The following is a 14,533-nucleotide window of genomic DNA, read 5'->3' as shown; positions in this document are numbered from 1 at the left end:
TAAAAGGACCTGTGCAAAGGTTCCCTGACTGGTATTGGACAACCACGTGTGCTAGTTCAGTGTTTGATTACTTTGAGGATAATGAACATTCCTGGCTGCTACTGGCTAGTCACATGAGACTCTGAAGGACTCAGGTGTTTTGGGACGATGAAGTTATCCCCTTACTGACGAAGCAGAAAGAGAGAATGACCAAGTGAACCTTTTAAGAGGGAGTATCTCCCCTCCTGTGTCTCTTCTTCCTTTGGCACTCCCCATATGTTAAGCTGTGCTCCCAGGGAAAGTGGTGGAGGGCCTTGCCTTTCCCCTACCTCGGTAGAAATAGTAGACTTGGAGCAGATGGTAGTTCAGGCAAACATCCTGCCTAGGTGAGCCACAGCTTCAGTTTAGGGCCGCCACCTCCGTGTTTGTTCTTTCTTCAGCATAGGAGACCAAACAACAATCCTAAGATGGATATGTGCAGCCTTGCAGGCAACCTGATGAGTTCAACAGGCTTATATATATCTTGTGTCTTCAATCAGAGTTAACTAGCAACAGGGGATTGAAGGACCAAGGGATATTTAGCCTGGAGAAAAAAGGAGACTCAGCAGAGGTGTGATAGTTGTCTTCAATTATTTGAAAGACAAATACTTGAGGAGGAGGGGTTAGATTTATTCTTTTTGGCCTCAGAGAGCATAAATAAGAGCAATAGGTAGAAAAATTTAGGTTAGACATTAGGAAAAACTTCCTAATGGGTAGACTCGTCCAAAAGTGGAAAGGGCTGCCTTGAGAGATGGTGGGTTTCCTTCTTGGAGGTCTTCAAGTAGAAATTGGATGATCACTTGTTGGATATGTCATTATGGGAATTCTTTTCAAATATGGGTTGGATTACATGCCTGTTGAGGTGCCTTCCAACTTTCAAATTCTGTGATTGGGCAGTTTCTCTAGTAGGTAGGATATTACTGATAGAGGAAGGAGTGTAATTCCAGGCTTGGTTTACCAGAAGCCATGGATCTGAAGGGAATTGCTTAGTTGGACAAATTGCTTCATATTCTCATGTTTAAACCTCAATCTCTCAGAAAAGTCTTTCTCTCTGAGTGCATTTGTGGCTCTTGTGTGTGTTAAGCGAGAATATAACTATCCCATACCTAATTCATATTGTACTTTGAATACTTTTCTACTCACGTTGGAGAGACCCTAGATGAGTAAAGTTTTAGATAATTTTTTCCCAGAGCACCAGAGGAGGGGCATAACAAGCAGGAAAAGAAGTCTTATCCTTACTTATATAGTCAGGCCTGAACCCAGTCTGAAAGCATGGGTCAAGCCCTGAGAAGAGCTTCTTAGTGGAAAGGGCAAGGGCATAGTGCCCAACCTCTTTGGGCCAAGGCTGTGGTTGTAATTGTTAGATATATAATGTAGGTACAAATATTACATATAATCTTACTGCCTAATTTTATAAAGCCAATTTTGGCTGTTGGTAGCACAAAAGGCAGGGATCCTTGAAAATAGCTAATTCATTTTCATATGATTTGGCTTATTTCTGCAGTTATTTTCTCTGTTTGGGTAACAGCTTAGAGCATTGAGTTTTATTTTCTCAGGAAGCTTTATAGGCTGGTCATTGCTTTCTTCATTCCAATTATGCTACAGTTTTTTCAGTATTTACAGATTTTAAGGAAAGGAAAAAAAGATAATATGGGATAGCTGCAGGAGTCAGAGAAGGCAAACCAAAGCTTGGTGCTTCCCCTCCCATCAAAGAAGCTAACTGATATTCCCTCATCCACATTCCAGGGCCAATAGGTCTTCCACCAGCAGAGCTGGCTCTCTGTCCTTTTTCTTCCTCAGAATCGGGCTGGTGTTTGGCATTATTCACATCTCTAATCTCCTTTCTAGTCTATTGAGGAGATTCTCTCTATCCCTGCTGTCACCCTTTCTTGGCAACTGAAGGATGATCTGAAATTTAATTCCCTAAGAAACACTAGAAAAGACACCTAGACCCACAGCATCCATCTCACATGACCTTTCCCGGGTGTATAGGGTCAGCACAGACAAAGAAGCTCTGATCACTCTTGATGGTTTCTGGCTCTAATTATAGAAAGCTTTTAGCTATTGTTCCATAATTGCTCACTGCAGTTGGGTTTGGGCATTGTTGTTTGACAAAAGGCTGGTTTCTTGTGGGTTGTTCTGTTTTTTTTTCTTTTTTCTTTTTCCTTTCTTGGTCTATCAGCATTTCAGCTTCTAGCAATTCCACTAAAGAGCTGAAAAAGAGGCATCACCAGGCATGGTACACACCCCACCAGACAAACAACACTGTCCCCTCCCATCCCCACCTTTTACCTGCCTTCTTCTGTATTGCTAGATAATCACAAAGTTTTAGGGACCTCTGGAGCCCTATTATTGTGGAAGTGATGGGAGGGTTGGTGGATCAGCCTGCCTCATAAAACCTGTTTGGGTAAGGGGATGGAAGGGACCAATCCCTTTACTATTCATGGTATGGATGAGTAAGGAGGAATAGGAAAGGTAGGAAAAACTCCAAGGTCAGTAACAGAAGAGCCAACCCTCCAGTGAGTGAAACCATTTGGAGGATGTAGCAAATTTTTGGTTTCAAAAGATGTCTCTAATCATATCTGAGGCCAGAGTCTAGCACCTTCGATACCTATGGTGCCCCTCCTTTCATTCTCTCTCAATCCCTGTACTCATCCAATAAAAAGTAAACTCTTTGTGGACAGACACTGTCATTGTATCCTCAGCGCCTAGAATTGTGCCTGGCACATAGTTTGTTGTTGTTGTTGAGTCATTTCAGTCATGTCTGACTCTTCATGACCCCATTTGGGGTTTTCTTGGCAACAATACTGGAGTGGTTTGCTATTTCCTTCTCCATCTCATTTTACAGATGAGGAACTGAAGGAAATGGGGTTAGGTGACTTACCCAGGGTCACACAGCTAGTAAGTGTCTGAGGCTAGATTTGAACTCACAAAGATGAGTTTTCCTGATTCTAAACCCAGTGCTCTATCCACTGTGCCACCTAGTTGCCCTGGCACGTATTAGGTATTTATAATAATAAGTAGAATTTATATAGCACTTTAAAGTTTGCAAAGCACTTCACAAATATCGTCTCAATCAATCCTCATAACAATTCTGGGAGGTAGGTGCTATTGTTATCACCACTTTTACAGACATGGAAACTGAGGCATATGCCTAGGGTCACATACCTTGTGAGTATCTGAGGCAAGATTTGAACTGAAGTGTTTCTGACTCTAGGTTCAATGCTAGCTGCCTTTTTACTAAATGTTTGCTGGATTGGATTGAAATTATTTGCAAACTAGTTCAAAAGCTGTTCTTAAAAATTCATTGAGCCTTTTCACCTTCACAGAACTCCACAGCCACCTTTAAGAATGAATTCTTAAAGCTTTCTCACAAGGGAAATCAGTATTCTCTAGCCCATTTAGCAGATAATACAACTGATTCCCAAGGAAGATTAGATAACTTGCCTGAACATAGGGCAATCAGGGCATAATGAGAGCTTGGTTTCTCTTCTCCAGGACACTCCATTCTCACGTTGAGAAAAGCTTTTCAAGTCAACTGCCCTCCTTACCACCCTTGAACTGACAAAATCCCTTTTAGCTTTGTATCTACAAGTTATCCTGGAAACCATGGGTCCTGTGAAGAGCTGGATGACATCCACAGAGCCAGCTAAATAAATCAACATCTGTGATGCCAGTTCATTAGGAAGAGATTCAAGATTTTTTCTCTCTCTTCTTCATTTCCCTTCCCAACTGCAAAGTACAAAATGTCAAAGATAATAAATAAATGAATGAATATAATAATAATAATAATAATAATTTGTTAATAAACATTGTAAAAGTGCTCACATTTATATAGCTCATTTGAATTTACAAAAATGCTTTCCTAACAGCAATCCTGTGAGGCAGGTAGAGTGGATAATACTTTTATTTGACAAACAAGGAAACTGAGGCCCATAGACATTAGGTAGCTTTCCTAAGTGACATTGGTAGTATGTGGTAGAACTGAGATTTGAACCTATGTCTGCTGACTCTAAGTCTGGTGTTCTTTCCATTATATTAAAAAAAAGTACTGTCTACTTAATCAACTTCCTCACAAATGCTGAAATGCTCTCTGAGGCATTAGAACCTAATCTTATGCTGTCCCTCTCCATGGTGCCCAGAACTGCCTTTCTTGTTTCACAAGCATATGCCTCCCCTCTGCTGCTTCTCACTTTATCCTTTGGAAAGAGCCTTTTAGATGGCTGCTGTGAACTGAGCCAAAGCCTTTCTCTCTCCTCATGACAATCTGTCTTTCTGGTCCTTGTTCTCTGTGCTGGACAATTGCTGCATTTAGCCCATATTTCCAAGGAAATTCTTTGGGATCCCAACCTAATTAATTTGATAATGGCTCTACATTCAACTATACTGTGTTCTACTTTTTGTGGTTGCCTTATTGATCTTTTTTTTTTTGTTTATATTTTTTGGGGGAGGCAATCAGGGTTAAGTGACTTGCCCAGGGTCATAAACTGGTAAATGTCTGAGGCAGTATTTGAACTCAGGTCCTTATGACTCCAGGGCTGGTGCTCTATCCAATGTGCCACCTAGCTGCCCCTCCTTATTGATCTTGAACCTTTGGGAGGCAATATGGCACAGTCACTTGGGAGTCAGAAGACTTCCATTCAAATCCTGCCTTTGAAATTTACTACTCGTGAGGTGGTGTGAAAGTCACATAATCTCCCTGGGCCTCAGTTTCCTTCTCTATAAAATGAGTAGGATTGGTCTAGGTGGCCTTTGAGGTCCCTTCCAATTCTAGATCTATGATCCTATGAGTCAAGCCCTTGGTTTCTCTTATTTCCCTCTGGATAGTTGGAATGGTGTGCCTTTTTCTAGGTCTCTTTCTTTTAGATCGCAAAGGTGTGATACAACAGAAAGAACACTGAACAATGAATGAAAAACAGTGAGAAGACAAGAAAGTCCCTTCAACTCCCTGGGTTTCAATTTCTTCTTCCATAAAATATGTATAATAATACTTGTGCTGTCAAGCATGCAGGATTGTTATGGGGATGAAGTGAGATAATATATGTGAAAATGCTTTGTTATCATAAAGTATCATTATTGTCATCATTATTATAGATATAAAAAACTGCATGGATGTTTGTGTGTAAGAACTTTAGATACTAATTAATGGGGACTAGCCAATGAGCTCAGAGCTTATTAGTATGTGCAGAATGCTGATGCAACTCCCCTTTGGAACATTCTGTAATTACTTATAGTCTACTTACCCTGTGGTGAAGACGAGCCTCTTTTGACTTCATAACCAGAACCGAGGATGCATTTGATAGGCACTAGTTGACCAGAATTTCTTCCTTTCTTTGGTTTGTTTGAGGTTTTTTTTTTTTTGTTCTGACTCTTTCTGTCCTGTTAGCATTGTGGCCTTGGGCCCACCAAGGCCTACATGTGACCCTCTACTTTTCGTCTCTGTGTTTGTTTTTCCTGCTAGCAGGTTTTAGAGAAAGAGATTAGAAGATCCAACCTTGTGAGTTTCAAAAGGTCAGTAGAGAGAGTCACTAGCAGGTCCACAAATGGAGTCTTGTGATGGGCTTTCCATCCAGTCATAGATCTGAGGCTCCAGGGAGTAAGAAGTGACGTTTAGCACATTGCCCAGCCGTACCTGAGATAAGGATTCATCTAGCAGTTGTATGGCTTTTGGACATGAACTTGGTGGGACTAGTGCTCTATAGAAACTTGGCTGAGTCTGTGAGCCCAACTCTTCTCAAGTGGAGGGGAGGGGGGGAGAGTGTTTCCCCAGATGTTTGGGTGGGTGAGGGGAATGTTTGTACTTCTGTGTTTTTTTTGTTTTTTGTTGTTGTTGTTTTGGTGAGGCAATTGGGGTTAAGTGACTTGTCCAGAGTCACACAGCTAGGAAGTATTATGTGTCTGAGGCCGGATCTGAACTCAGGTCCTCCTGACTCCAGGGCCGGTGCTCTATCCACTGTACCACCTAGCTGCCCATGTACTTCTGTTCTTGCAACAGTTTTGAAGTAACTACCTGTGAAAGCTAATTGATATTAATTGGTTAAACAGAGCTGGGTACTATTCTCTCGTGGCTAAATAAAGCAACACATTGGAATAGGGGCTCGAGCCATTAACACTAGAGAAAGACACATCCCCAACCCTTCAGGGATAACTCTAGAACCCTGAGAAGGGCATATAGATAGTCTTTCAATGGAAGAATTAGCCAGATAACTCACTATACCACTAACAACAACAGTAGCAGCAACAATAATAATACTAGCTGACATTTATAAAGAGGTTTGAAGTTTTCAAAGCCTTGGCATACATTACATTGTTTGAATCTCGTTGCAACTCTATGAAGTAGATACGAAAGATACCATTATCCCCATTTTTCAGATGAGGAAACTGAGGGTCAGAGAGATTAAATGACTTGTCTGCCCATGGTCACATAGCTAGTAGGAGTCCGGAGGAGAATGTTATTCCAGGGTAAATTCTTTCCTCTCTCTGGGCCTCTGCCTCAGCATGTGTAAAATGAGGATTGTAGGGACAGATGGTTTCTTCCAAGCCTTAATTTTTATGCGTTTTTGAGTCTAATCTTTTTTTGGACAACATTCTGAAATGGCCACATTACACTCTTAGATTGTGGCGTGCTGGAAAACATTTAACAACCAGGTCACTAAAAAAAAAATGTACACAAGACACACTTTTAACTTTAGTCATTATTATAAATAGTTTCTCCATTTCTTTCTTAAGTCTAGACAATCAGCCAAAAGATAAATCAAGTCCTGATTTGTAGGTCCAGTTTCTTGTGCAGTCATTCTAACTACTCGAATATACTGAAAATTTGACACTGAATATACACACTGAAAATTTGACAATGAGCTTTGAGAGCTGGTATTAGTCAGCCTCAGTACACCACTCTTAGGCCTTAACCACCTCAGAAGTACAAGGAGAAGGATCTCTTGAACACCATCTGAAATAAGCCTCTTATTTTCCTTTATGACTTCAGCTACTATTTCTACTTAGGTCCTTTTCAAATCACCCAAGTTGACATCTAGAGAATCATTCTTTACTTCTTACCTTCTCTTACCCTATGTATCTAATCAGTTGCTGAGCCTGGTCAATTCTATTTCCACAACATCTGTCACATGTGTCTCCTTCTCCCCACTCACACAGTAACTACCTCAGTTTTCACACTTAACACTCTTAACACTTCAAGCCTGGCCTATTGCAACAGCATCCTAATTAGTCTCTCTTGAGTCTCTCCTCTCTTCTAATCCATTTATCACACAGCTGCCAAAGTGATATATATATACATAGTATATATATGTATGTATATATATATACATAATATATATGTATGTGTATATATATATATATATACACACACATACACACACACACACACACATACATAAACACATACACACATATCAGGGTTAAATGAGTTGCCCAGAGTCACATAGCTAGTAAGTGTCAAGTGTCTGGTCTGAGGCCTGATTTGAACTCAGGTCCTCTTGACTTTAGGGTTGGTACACTATCCATTGAACCATCTAGCTGCCTCCAAAGTGATTTTTTTTTTTTAGGCAATTGGGGTTGAGTGACTTGCCCAGGGTCACACAGCTAGTAAGTGTCAAGTGTTTGGTCTGAGGCAGGATTTGAAATCAGGTCCTCCTGACTTCAGGGCCGGTGCTCTATCCACTGCGCCACCTAGCTGCCCCTAAAGTAATATTTTTAAAGCGCAAGTCTCCATGCCACTCCCTTACTTAGGAAGCTCTAGTAGCTCTCTATGGTCCCTAAAAGCAGATACAAACTCCTTTGTCTGATTTTTGAAGCCTTTCACAACCTGGCTCCAACCTCCCTTTATAGGCTTATTATAACTCTACCACACAGTCAAAGTAGATTTCTTGTTTTTTCACATATGACATTTCAGCTATCTCTGGTCTCTGTGTGTTTACAGGGAAAGCAGTCTCTCCTTATCTCCATTTCTTATAATCCCTAACTTATTTCAAAATTCATATCAAATTCCACTTCTTATCTGAGGTCTTTCCTGAGTATCTCAAAGAGCTAGAATCTCCTAGAGGAAGCCAGGTGGCACCTGCCTTATAGATTTTAAAATATTTTATAGTGTATATTTTATAATTACTATGATATGTTGTATGTCATAATATATTATATAGTTTATTATATATTTATATTTTATACTATTGCCTTATATTTACTTTGTATATTTAACAAAAAAATCAAATCTACACCCGAGGAACTCAGGTACTTCATCCTTTCCTTCTTTCAGAGAGTGGGTGGGAAAACAATAACAACAACAATACATTTATTAAGCACCTATTCTGTGCCAGGCACTGTATTAAGTGCTTTACAAATATTATCTCATTTGATCTTTACAACAACCCTGGGAGGTAGGAGCTATTATTATTCCCATTTTATAATTGAAGAAACTGAGGCAGACAGAGGTTAAATAACTTGCCCAGAGTCACACAGCTAGTAAGTGTCTGAGGTCCAGTTTGAGCTCTGGTCTTCCTGACTCTAGGTCCAGCACTTTAACCACTGTGGCACCTAGCTTCCTCTAAGTATTTTGATAAAGGTCCCTCATAGCTCTGGTCCTATACAGACAGACCAGGTTTAGTTCTAGGGGAGCCTGATCACCTAAAAGAAAGGTCAGACTCCTTTTCTCACATTCTTTGGCTTCTTACATTCCCACCATGGTGTCCCAGAGAAAAATGACTTAAAGCTCAGTTTTGGCTCACATCCAAGGTCCTTCCCTTCCCCCTCCCACCCAAAGTGAGGAGTAGGAAGGTACTTAATTGTCACTATGAACCAGGTATGGACAGCTATTTATTTCCTCTACACAGAAGAAATGCCTAAAACAACAAGATCCACAAGGATGTACTGATAGACTCAAAACAGGACTTAGTAGCATAACTGCCATTATACTCTTCTGGGAGATTGAAAACAAACCACAGAAGACAAATTAATTTGTGGAACTGTTGAATAGACATTTTGCATTTCACCTGGGCTCTGCATGCAAACAATTCCCTTCAAGCCCGTGTTTTCTGGCAAGCCAGGCCAGGAGTTGTGTTCCTTCCCTTGTGAGAGGTATCTTCTCTGATGCAACAGTTCTCCCTGTTGACAGGTATCATTGATGAGAAAACCCAGGATTTCCAACCTCTCAAACTCATAAGGTTGCCTTCAAGACTGGACATTTCCATCTTGGGATCCCCATTCAGTCACCTTTACTCAGGAAAGGAAATGCAAAGTAAAAAAAAGAGAGGTAGAAGTTCCAAGGTCCAGTCATGTGGGAGTAGTCATCGTGTGTCTGGGGTGAAGGACAGCCTCTCCCCCAAATCATCCCAGGAGAGATATGAATAGTTCTGATAGGATCTGCAACCAGGAACAGAAGAGAATGATGTTGAGTGAGTAATTTCATTTTAAATATAAATATCCACTGAGTCATCTAGTCTTCCTAATCAGTGGCCAATAAAAGGCCACTTTACTTCATTTTGTCAAAGTGTAAGACCTTTACCACTAAGTTGCACATGTTTCTGTAGTTCCTAGAAGTTTCCGAGGGATCTCTGGCACTTACTTCCTGGGTTTGCCCCTGTTTGTTGTTGTTCAGTCATTTCAGCTGTGTCCAACTCTTTGTGACCTTATTTGGGAGTTTTTTGGCAAAGATGATACAGTGGTTTGCCATTTCCTTCTCCAGCTCGTTTTATAGCTGAGGAACTGAGGTAAACAGGGCTAAGTGACTTGCCCATGGTCGTACAGCTAGTAAGTGTCTAAGGCCGAATTTAAACTCATGAAGAGGCTTCCTGATTGTAAGCCTAGTGGGCTATCCACTTTACCACCTAACCTTACCTGATCAAAATCTGACTCATGAAATAAGGGAAGACTGTTTGATGTTCCTCAGACAGAAATCAAAGGGGAGCCAAAGTCATTTAGTTATTTGTTAGTTCCCTGAGCTAATTGTTGAAGGAAGATTCCCCTGACTTTGAGTCTTCTTGACTGTCTTGATGAGCTGTAAATCTTTCCCCTCATTTAGCCTATTTGTGCCCCCTTTAAATGTAGTTTAATCTGTAACCTGACTTAGTTTACCTAAGGAGTTTATTTTGATGAACTTTGTTTCCTTAAGGGATGTATGGGATTTTGACTCTGTAACTAAGTTTGTTCCACTTTTAGGATGTTGAAGAAAATATGCTCTCATGGATCTACCTTCTCTTTAACTTTTAGGGTGTGAGAGGAATGTACAAGATAACAGTATGTAAAAGAATTATTCCTCTATCACTCTGACGTAATAAGAAGCCTGGTTAGAATTCTAAAGATTGTTTAGGTTTTCTCTGAGGCCTGAATCTATACTTGAGTATAATAAAGCATAGGTTTTAACCTTTATAATTTCTGTATTATAGTAAATATATTTTGGCAGCAGCTAACTATCACGTAAGGGCAGCTAGGTGACAAGATACAGTGCCAGGCCTGAAGTCAGGAAGAATTATCTTCCTGAGTTCAAATATGACCTCCAGACACTTACTTGCTGTGTGACCTTGGGCCAAGTTGCTTAACCCTGTTTGTCTTAGTCTCCCCATCTATAAAATGAAGGAAATGGCAAACCAGTCCAGTATCTTTGAAAACCCCAAATAGGGTCACAAAGATTTGGAAATGACTGAACAACAAAAACAACAAAAGCCTATCACATGAACTTGGAGAGGAGATATTTCTCCCATAACATCATTATACTGCCTAACTCTAATCACTGCATACCTTACTTCAAAGTGGCAGATGTGGTAGTAATTGATAACTCAGCTAAGTGAGAAGCTACAATTTGTATGAAATGGGGGCAGTAATGACAATATCTGGCATTTCTATATGGCTTTAAAATCTGAGAAATGTTTTACATATATTATCTTATATAAAATTTACAACAACCTTATGAAGTTGATGCTGCCAATATGGTCAAACTCATTTTTAAAGCTGAATATTTTTGAAGGCTTTGACTGAAGCTAAGGGATTTGATTGCTTTATTTTTATATTATGCATTTATCTATTATATAATTATATAGTATATTAACTATAATATGAATATATCAGATGTAATATATAATACATTTTATATAATATGTGCATAATATATTTAGAGTATTATAAGTAATTTGCTTTCAAGGTCATAAAGCAAATCAATCAGTGCCAGATAGGATAGCCAGGTCTTCCTGACTTCAGGAGCAGTCTAATGGAGTAGGATCCATTACACCAACCTACCATCATGTCATGTAGTCTGCCATTTTCCCTACATACCCACCAACACTATGAAATACATAGTGAATAGAGTGATGGTTTTGGGAATATCTGGCATCAAATCCCCTTTCTGACACTTTCTAGCTGTGTAAGCATGGTCAAATCATTTAGCTTCTCTAAACATGTTTCCTTATCTATAAAATAGGAAAAATTACCAAGGTACCTACCCTTATAAGGTTGTCATGAGTATGTAAAAGACATTATATACTCTAATATGCTATATAAATGTCACTTATTATTCTGATTGTTATTATGGAAGACCAAAAGCCCCTACATACCATCATTATCTTTGTCTTCAGTACCACCAAGCACTTGGCACTGAAAACTTTCTGCAACTGAAGATACAGACCCCATAGAGTGAAAGACAAATGATGTGCACTTGGGATGCATGTCAAACAGAACTGGCTTGAACATTTTCCTCCTCTCCCTGTTCTGATTGCAAGCTGCTTGAGGGCAAGAGCTATTCTTATTGATTAGCCCAGTAGGAGTATAGTAGCAAATGTTTTCTTACTTTCCCCTGAGATCTTTGGTATGGTTTCTCTGAATATCTGGTTTATCTGAATATTATACTTGAACGCCTGAAATATAAAGCTGCAATTGACCAAATAAAACCTTTTAAAAATAATAACTTCAACATCAGAAAACTTTCTAGTAATAGCAATGCCATCCCTAAATCTACCATATTAAAAAAAAAACTTTCTCCTTTTAGGGTAAAATCTTATTTTAAAATATCTGCAAAACCTTCCTCTAAAACGTGTTTGTAACATCTCCTGAGACAGTTTTTTTCTTCTTCCTTTGAATGCTGTCCAGTGTTGGAAGCCAAGTTAGGTCAATTCATTCAACAACCATTTACATAGTACCTGCTGCGTGCATAGGAACTAGGAGAGATGAACAACTCAAGACAATCTCATGGAGTCTAAGAAAGGGGATGAGACACAAACGGAACTTTGTAGGATAAGTGTATTAAGAAACTGTATAACACACTGATTTTGTTGTTGTTGTTCCTCATTCCCTCTCTTAAAAAATGATCCAGTTGGATGCTGGTTGTATTGACTTCTCCAGACCTTCTCCCTATGGGCTTAGGGCTCCCAGAGAGGTTTAAAGACCCAAAGAGAACTACAACTCCCAGCAGGCTCTGCCACGCCGTGGGTTGAAGTACACGCAGTGGAGGGGGTGGGGGTGGCTGGAGAGGAGGATCTCCAGATTCCCCAGCGTAGAAAACGAAAGGTCGGTAGGGGAAGCCGGTAAGTGACCGTTCTGTGCTGTGCTGGTTGCACTGGAGGTTGGGCCTCATTCCCTCTGGATGACCCAAGGGGAGAAGGAAGGGGAGGAAAAGAGATGTGTCTTTTTTTTTTCCCCAACTCCATCCGGACTGGGCAGAATTAGGGTTAGCAGAACGCAGGCGTGGAATTTAGAAGGTGCTTTTTTTTTTTTTAAACTAAGCCCACGAGGCTGAGCGTCTGCAGCAGGGCAGTTCTGCAGGTCCCCTTTGCCGGCAGCTCGGTGGCAGGAAGCTCAGCAGCTGGGGAGGTGGAGGACTTCAGCCCCAGCTGGTCGCTGGGGATTCCGAAAGCTGGCCCCGAGGGCAAGCCGGGAGCTTGTCATTTATTCCCCTGCCGGCCGGTTGGGCTGCACCGAGGTGATTGATCTGGGAGTTCCCAGAGAGTCTCCTAGAGGTGACTCTAGGATTCAGTGCCCTCAAGCTCGGTGTTGCAGCGCACACTTCCAGTTTAGCCCCGTACCCATTGTTTTACAGAAGAGGAAACTGAAGCCCATAGGGACAAAGTGACCAGCTTAGCCATGCAGGCTGAGAGAGAACATTCTGTAGCCCTTTAGTTAGGCGGGGTAACTGGAGGGGTGAATTCTTTGGCCTTGATGACACGAGGTGGACGTGACTGTCCATTATCCAGAATGGACAGGTGTGGATGGGGCTGCTGTCTGCAAAGATGGAAGAAGTTGCCCACGTGGATGGGATCCCAGATCCTTGGAAATGTAGGGTAGAACAAAATAAAATTAAAAGCAACAGCCTCTGAAGGGCTGACATAAACAGAGAAGGAACTACTAGGAGGAGTAAAGGGGTACACCTGATTAGGCGGCAGGAGAACTGAATTGAGTTCCAGTTCAGCCTTCTTTTATGTGTGTGTAACAGTTACACACTTATTAACAACAATAATTTTATTTTCCTTTTTTTATTCCCCCACTTAACAAACTTTTTCTTTCCCTCCCCAGATTGGCTCTGATTAACTGTATGACCTTGCTCAAATCACTTAAGCGCTCCAGGTCTATTTCCTGACCTGTAAAAATAGGGAGGTTGATTGGATGAATTGTAAAGTTCTTCCATACTTCTTTGATTCTAGTGACTTATCTAGGTCTTTAACCTCTTCCAGAGGTGAAATCTGTGCCTCAAGAGTTAGTCACCCAACATATATTTATTGAACCAGGCTCTGTGCCCAGCCTGGGGAGGAATACAGAACATGGAAAAAGAAAACTAACACACAGAAGTCAGTTAAGGGCCCAACTGTATGACTCTTGACTGAGGGAAGGGCAGTATGGACTGAAGTAGACTGGATGGTACTTGAACTTATTTCTTGTCTCACTATTTCCATAGTAAGCTTCTCGAGGACATTAACTTTTTTTTTAAATTGATTTTGTTTTTTTTTAATTGATTTTTTAATTGAATTAAGGATTTTAAGTAGGCTGTTTTTGATGAAGTCTTCACTGGAAGTTTGACTTTAGACTATGGTTGGATATAAAAAGGTGGTGAATGCCATTTTTCTAGTTGGTAGCCTTCCATTGCCATCTATTACAGTGCTATTGGATAACACCTTCCACACACTTCTTAGTCACAAGACCTTCATTCATGTTCCACTCAGCCATTTGCAAGATGTGACCTGTCACTTAACTGATGTGAGCCTCAGTTTCCTGACCTATAAGGCAGGCATGATGTCTGTTTTGCCTGCCTCAGATAACAGACACAGTCTACCGCTAGGTCTACATTTGAAGCCTTGATACATCTGCCAAGAGTTTGTGCTTTCTTTTTTTTTTTATTAATTTATTTTAATTCATCAACAGTCATTACCATAAGCTTTTGAGTTTTTAATTTTTCTCCTCTTACCTCCCCACCTCCTTCCCCAAGACGGCATGCAATCTGTTATAGGCTATACATATACATTCCTGTTAAACATATTTTCACCTTAGTGATGTTGTAAGGAAGAATTAGAACCAATAGGAGGAACCA

The 14,533-nt window shown here is 40.5% G+C and overlaps 1 protein-coding gene across 5 annotated transcripts in view; it reads left to right on the top strand.

Annotated features, from left to right (window-relative positions):
• The window catches only part of ADCK1 (aarF domain containing kinase 1), a 209,011-nt gene that overhangs the window by 30,412 nt on the left and 164,066 nt on the right, over nucleotides 1-14,533 (top strand). For 4 of the 5 annotated variants that reach the window (XM_027844714.1, XM_027844715.1, XM_027844712.1 and 1 more), the window contains exon 1: nucleotides 12,466-12,539. The exons of the other annotated variant lie outside the window; for it this stretch is intronic. The gene's annotated coding sequence lies outside the window, so the exon portion shown is untranslated. Of the gene's footprint in view, nucleotides 1-12,465; nucleotides 12,540-14,533 lie in introns of those variants that run through there. 5 annotated transcript variants of the gene reach the window in all.

The sequence above is a fragment of the Vombatus ursinus genome, unplaced genomic scaffold (assembly GCF_900497805.2).
Source record: "Vombatus ursinus unplaced genomic scaffold, bare-nosed wombat genome assembly UNPS02014945.1, whole genome shotgun sequence".
In the NCBI taxonomy this organism is placed as follows: Eukaryota; Metazoa; Chordata; class Mammalia; order Diprotodontia; family Vombatidae; genus Vombatus; species Vombatus ursinus.
Note: the sequence above shows the minus strand (reverse complement) of the source record. Positions and strands in the feature narration are given on the sequence as shown.